Source organism: Nycticebus coucang, chromosome 16, assembly GCF_027406575.1.
Source record: "Nycticebus coucang isolate mNycCou1 chromosome 16, mNycCou1.pri, whole genome shotgun sequence".
In the NCBI taxonomy this organism is placed as follows: domain Eukaryota; kingdom Metazoa; phylum Chordata; class Mammalia; order Primates; family Lorisidae; genus Nycticebus; species Nycticebus coucang.
Genome location: NC_069795.1, coordinates 77,257,191 through 77,263,389, shown reverse-complemented (window position 1 = coordinate 77,263,389; position 6,199 = coordinate 77,257,191). Strand labels below are relative to the sequence as shown.

The window sequence follows — 6,199 nt, the reverse complement described above, 5'->3', positions numbered from 1 at the left end:
GCTGTGTTGCTTTCTAGGGATCACAGTGTCGTGTTACAGATGGGGAAGCTGAAGCGCCCAGAGAATTCACTTACTCAAGGTCACACAGCTCAGTGGAGGCAGAGCTCTCACAGGCATGGTCAATCTGAAAGTGGCAGAGAACCATTATCCCAGCAGAATATCCTCCGCCATTTTGGTTTCGGTCACCAGGTCCTGTGGCTTCTACCTACTGAATTTCACAGCATTGATTTTGGAAAGGTTATTCTTAAACATGATACCAAAGTCAAAGTTATCTTCCCATCATCATCCCTGTGACTGGCCGTCCTCCTCCACTCTGACCTCCTCCCATTCTCCCCCTACAGCTTTTGGAAATGTTCTGAACCAGAAATCTGTCCTTGTCTGCCTAAAAGCATTTCAGTGCCCCACCCCCATCACCCCCAGGACAGTACATGCTCCTTAGCAAGCCACACAAGGCCCCCAATCCCAATGTGCCCCTGGTTACTTCTGTCCCTGCATGTCCCCAAGCCCCATGATGGCCACATAATGCAATCCACAAAACTCCCCAGTCGGTAAGCTGTCAACATGCCCTCTGCCTGAATTCCTTTGATGACCCTCTGTGGAGCCTTCCTGAACCAGACCTGGCTGGATTAATTCAATGCCCCCTCTTTAGTGTCCAGAGCACCAATTGCTTGCCCCTAGAACTAAATCAACCACAATTTATTTTTAACAAAGATGTCAAGGTAATTCAAAGTGAAAATGATAGTCTTTTCAACGAATGGTGCTGAAAAAATGGCTGTCTATGGGGGCAGGGAGTAAGCCTTGATCCTTACCTCAAACCATACATAAAAATCAGTTTGAATGTGTCATAAACTTAAACAAAAAGCCAAAACCATATAATTCTAGAAGAAAATATAGGAGAAAAATTTTAAAACCTCACCCTAAGAGAGTCAAAGATTCTTAGGATAGAAAGTATGAACAAGCCGGGCCCAGTGGCTCACACCTGTGATCTTAGCACTATGGGAGGCTGAGGCAGGTGGATTGCCTGAGTTTTGGAGATGGAGACCAGCCTGAGTAAGAGCAAGATCCCACATCTACTAAAAAAAAAAAAATAGAAAAACTAGCCGGGTGTTGGGGCGGATGCCTGTAGTCCAGTACTTGGGAAAGGTTTTATCTGTTGTGTTGCCTGTTCTGTCTTACCTGATACATCCAAACCTAATTTGTTCCCTGGTCAGAGTTCTCCTAAAGAATGGCTGTCTTGGTAGGAATAAACTGGACACTGGCCAGACAAGAGCCATAAATAACTTTCCTGTTGGGGGGGACACATGGTCAAGGGTGGGAAATGTAGGTAGCCGGCCAGGATAAAGACGTGCCCAGTGAAAAGCACACTGTAAATGCCCACCCAAGTCCCCACGGGCTCAGTCAAGGCAAAGCTAAAGTTTATAACCCTCCTCCAGAGACAGACCATAGGCTCAAATTAGAGAAACCATCACACAAGACCACATGGATGAATCTCAAAATCATTGTGCTAAGTAAAAGAAGCCAGGCACAAAAGATCACAGACTGTATGGTTCTATTTATATGAAATCCTGCGGAGGGCAAAGTATACTGATGGAAATCAGATGAGATTTGCCTGGAGCCAGGGGAAAGGGGACACAAAGAGCTGACTGCAAACGGAGGGAACTGTGGGAGAATAGGATTGTGCTTCCTCCACGGGACCAGTGGTCAAGCCTAACTTCATTTGTCAAAAGTCACAGAACTTGTTGGGATTGCAAATTGATACAGCTTTTTTGGAAAGAAATATGGAGAATCCTCAAAGAACCCAAAATAGATCTTCCATTTGATCCCACAACTCCATCATTAGGTATCTACCTACAAGAAAAAAATCACTTTACAGCCGGGCGTGGTGGCTCATGCCTCTAGTCTCAGCGCTGTGGGAGGCCGAGGCGGGTGGATTGCCTGAGCTCAGAGGTTCAAGACCCATATGAGCAGCAGTGAGCCAGAGTAAGACCCCGTCTCTACCAACAACATCAAAAACAGCCAGCACCGCAGGAGAAAGAAGAAAAAAGAAAAAATCACTTTACCATAAGGACATTTGCACTAGAATGTTCATAGCAACTCATTTACAATCACCAAGATGTGGAATCAACCCAAGTGCCCATCAACCCAGGAGCGGGTTAACAAGCTGTGGTATATGTATTCCCTGGAATACTATTCAGTCATAAAATGATGGAGACTTGACATCTTTTGTATTAGCCTGGATAGAGTTGGAGAACATTCTTTTTAGTAAAGTATCACAAGAATAGACAAGCAAATATCCAATGTATTCAATACTAATATGAAGCCAGTAGATTAACTAATACACATCCACACAAGAGAAAAACTTTTCAATTCAAGTTGAGGGGAATGGGGGAGGGAGAGGGAAGGAAGGAGCCTAATGGCCACAAGGTAAGAATATATGGCACACCTCCTGGGTAAGGGCACACCTGCACAGGGACTTACCTAATGAATGCAAATGTTGTTACCTAATCATTCCTACCTTCATATTAATTTGAAAAAAAAAAAGTCACGCAGCTAATTTCTGGTATTTATTGTATGTAAATAATATCTCATTAAAGTCGTTTCTTTTTGTTTGCTTTTTGCTTTTAATGTGAGGGTTGCTGTGAGCACGAGGGGGAACACAGGTGAAGGGATATTGCCCAGGACTTTGCAGGAACGCATCATGGAGAGGAGAGGAAGGCCGTCCGCCACGCCGGCGCAGCTCGCCCCGGGCCCGCTAGGGGGCAGCGTCGGGGCCGCCGGCCGAGCGGGGCAGGTCCTGGCGGGGACCGCGGGAGCCTGGCCCTTGCCCCGAGCAGGGTATCGGAGGGGTGGTCCCGACGCCGCCTAAGCCCTGCCCTCGCGAGGCAGGGACGCGGTCTCTATCCCCGGGCTCCGCCACGCGTCGCCCAGCAGCTCGCCCGGGCCTGGCTCCTGGGCACTGGCTCCTAACGGACAGTGACCTCCTTTCAGCCCTGGCAGTCGCCTAGGGCAGTCTCCTGTCCCGTACCCGCAGAGCACGGAGAGGGGCAGCAGGACCCTCGTGCGGCTGCTTCCCGGGTGACACGCAGACTGCCGCCGCGCCAGTCTCCTCCCTGACCTTCCCGGCAGGAAAGCAGGTGGTCTCAGCGATAGGAGACCGCGCCCGCAGAGAACTCGGAGAGGCTCCTTTCCAATGACAAAAGAAATATGGCCCCTAGAATTCCTTTTTTTCAATTGCCCCATGTGCTAAAAAGGCTGTTGGCCAGGCGCGGCTCGCCGCGGAGGGCGCTGCTGTGGGAATGAGCCCGAGTGCGGGCGGGGCGCGAGCAGTCACTGCCCCGAGCTGCACGGCCGGAGGGACGTCCGGGCCCTCGCGACCCCTCCACCGTGGCCGCAGCTCGCCACGGGACCGCGGGGGGAGCCCTCGGGGACCCCGCCCGCCCTCGCGTGCGTCCCCATCCCTCTCAGCCCGCCTGGCCCACAGAGAGGTCTGCCTAATTTTCTGGGCACAGCGGCGCTTCCCTCCGCCCCCTCCCGCCCGGTGGTCCCTCAGTTCACCGGGACCGCCTCGGATGCAGGCCGGACGCCGGCAGCGCTGCAGGTGTGGCCCAGACGCAGCGGGTGAGTGGGCCCCGCTGCTCCTGATGGAAGAGGGGTGGGAAGGGAACGGCGATTGGAAACCAGCAGGTGCCAGAGACCCTGATGAAGGAAGGGGAGCTAGGGACCCCCGCATTCTTGCCTGAAGCTTTCCCCTACGCTGGGGTCCGCAGGCTCTGGGCACTGAACTGCCCAGGCCTAGGGGAAACTGGAGGCTTGTGGTGACATTTTCTCCAGAAGGGAAGCTGTGGGCATATTCCACTTTAGAGCACTGGCTCTGGGCCCAAACAGAGGCCTAGGGTTGAATCCTCTCCTGTTACTGGCTGGTGTTCTTAGCTGGTTCTGTAACCTTACGGATTGTTTCCTCATCTATTAAATAGGAGTATGAGCCAGGCATAGTGGCTCAGCCTCTAATCCTAGCAGTTTGGGAGGCCCAGGCGGGAGAATTGTTTGAGGTCAGGAGTCTGCTACCAACCTGAACAAGAGCAAGATCTCTACAAAAAAATAGAGTGGCCAGCTATGTCAGAGCCTGAGGCAGGACCATCACTTGAGCTCAGGAGTTTGAGGTTGTAGTTATAGGATGATGCCACTGCATTCTAGCCTAGAGACAGGGAAAGATGCTGTCAAAACAAACAAGCAAAAAGGAGTCTAATGCTACTTGGCAGGGTGTGAGGTAGAAACCAAAAGATGCTGCAGAGTACTGAGCAAGAAGCTTCGATAGATAGATCAGTGTAATTTTAGCTGAGAAGAATCTCTGGTTCCAGCCTTTTGGCTGCACTTCTGGTCAGGCCTGCCTTCCCAGGGTGACAGGATGGCTTCTTGGCCCAGAATTTGAAAGGCAGAACAGACAGGGCAAAGGCAACCCTGTGGGCAAACACCGGTGTGCTGTTGGTGGCTGGCACAGTTGCTGCTTTCCCTAATGGGGACATTCCTCACTTGGCACAGTTGCTGCTTTCCCTAATGGGGACATTCCTCACTACTCCTCTAAAACGCCATTTTTCACACCCAAATACCTTCTCCTCAGAAAACTGGAAGCCACTGTTTTAATCATTAACATCTCTAAACTTCCTGCTACAGAGCAGAATTTCCATTTCGCAGATGTCAACTTCAAGGTCATAGACGGTTAAATGATGTGCGCCACTTGATGAAAGTACTTTGCTCCCTTCCACTCTCTTTCATGCGTGTTTACTGCTGTGTGTTGCGTTCTTTGTTAGGCAAAGGATAAACATGGGCCTGTTGGGGCAACCAGAGGAAGGAGGCAGTCAGTTAGATCTTCCAAAGCGCTAGCGTTGGCGCGTACTGCAGGGCTTACTGCAGCCCTCAGGGCCAAAGTGAGGATAAAATACTACACCAAACAGGAAAATGGAATTGGGGGAGGCCTCTCACCCTCTACCTCTGGGATGGCGCCCCGAAGATTTGGAACAAGGTCTTGGCCTTGAGGGACAGGGCTATTGGGCGTTTCCGGCCGGAGAAGCAGCCTTCGGTTGTTGCACTAGGGCCCCTTTTCTCCTCCGTAAGTCATAAGCCTGCCCCAAATGCCAGGTCCAGAGAAGGGGCTGAACCTGGGGCCTGCAGCCTTCTCCCACAAGCGACGACCTAGAAGTTTCATCAGGAAGAAGTTTAAATTTGAAGGAAGAGACATTCCTTGGGATGAATCACACCCGGTGGCTGTCGTGCTCGCCAGGGCTGGCGCGCTGCTGTCCCCAGCATGGACGCAGCGCTGCGCACACCTTGAGCGCGGAAGAAAAACTGGCCGCCAGAAGCCACCCACTGGACCGGACAAAGGTCTCTGCTCGCCGTGGCTGCCCGAGCCATCCCTCCCTTCCTCCTTTTCCCTCCTGTCACCCCATGAAGTGGTCCCTTCCCCGGCCTCCCCCGCCGCCGCCGGCCTTTCCCTTGTCACTGAGATGGTCTCTCCCCGCTCGCTGCCCTGCAGCTTTCCTGGCACACGCGAGCAGGATGCCTCTGTCTGGTGGTCACCAGCGCCCATTCCTCCGCCGCACAGTTCAATCCCCGCGGCCTGGAGCGGTCCTTTTATTCTAAAGCCTCCTGTCCGTTCCGCCCCCACCGACCCCCGCTTCCCAGTGGGCCACACCAGGGGCCAGCAAGGTTTGGACCCCCGGCCTGACTGGCGCCCACGCAGAGCCCTTATAAACCGGCAGGCTCGCGTCCTGATTGGGTTTAGGGGTGTGTTCGCACACCCTGTAACCTTGGCTCCGCCCCTAGGACGCGGGGCCCAGGCGGCTGGGCGTGCGGCTCGGAGACCCCGGCATCAGCCCGGGAGGAGCCGGGCGGCCGGCGGATCTCGTGCCCTAGGACTCGGGCACTTGTTCTGGTCAATGTCCCCCTGTGTTGCCACCTATTTGGGCCTACCGTCTGTTCTGTCCTTGACAGATGGGCCGCAGTGGACCGTTGCAGGCTGCACTCGAGGGCTTGAGATGGATCAGAAAGGATCCTAGCCTTGGGGCACCTCAGCCCGACCGGGCAGAGACATAATCGCGCAGCTGTCCCTTGCGCCGGGTGGTGCAGAGGTCTGCACCGGGTCCTTCAGAAGCGGGGTTAGGGAAGGCTTCTTGGTAGTCAAGGCAGTTGAGCAAAATGGGTA

At 53.3% G+C, this 6,199-nt stretch overlaps 1 protein-coding gene across 1 annotated transcript in view; it reads left to right on the top strand.

Annotated features, from left to right (window-relative positions):
- Positions 1-3,050: 3,050 nt before the first annotated feature.
- Positions 3,051-6,199, top strand: part of NCBP2 (nuclear cap binding protein subunit 2) — a 36,825-nt gene continuing 33,676 nt past the window's right edge. The window contains exon 1 of the mRNA XM_053565070.1: positions 3,051-3,618. The gene's annotated coding sequence lies outside the window, so the exon portion shown is untranslated. The remainder of the gene's footprint in view (positions 3,619-6,199) is intronic.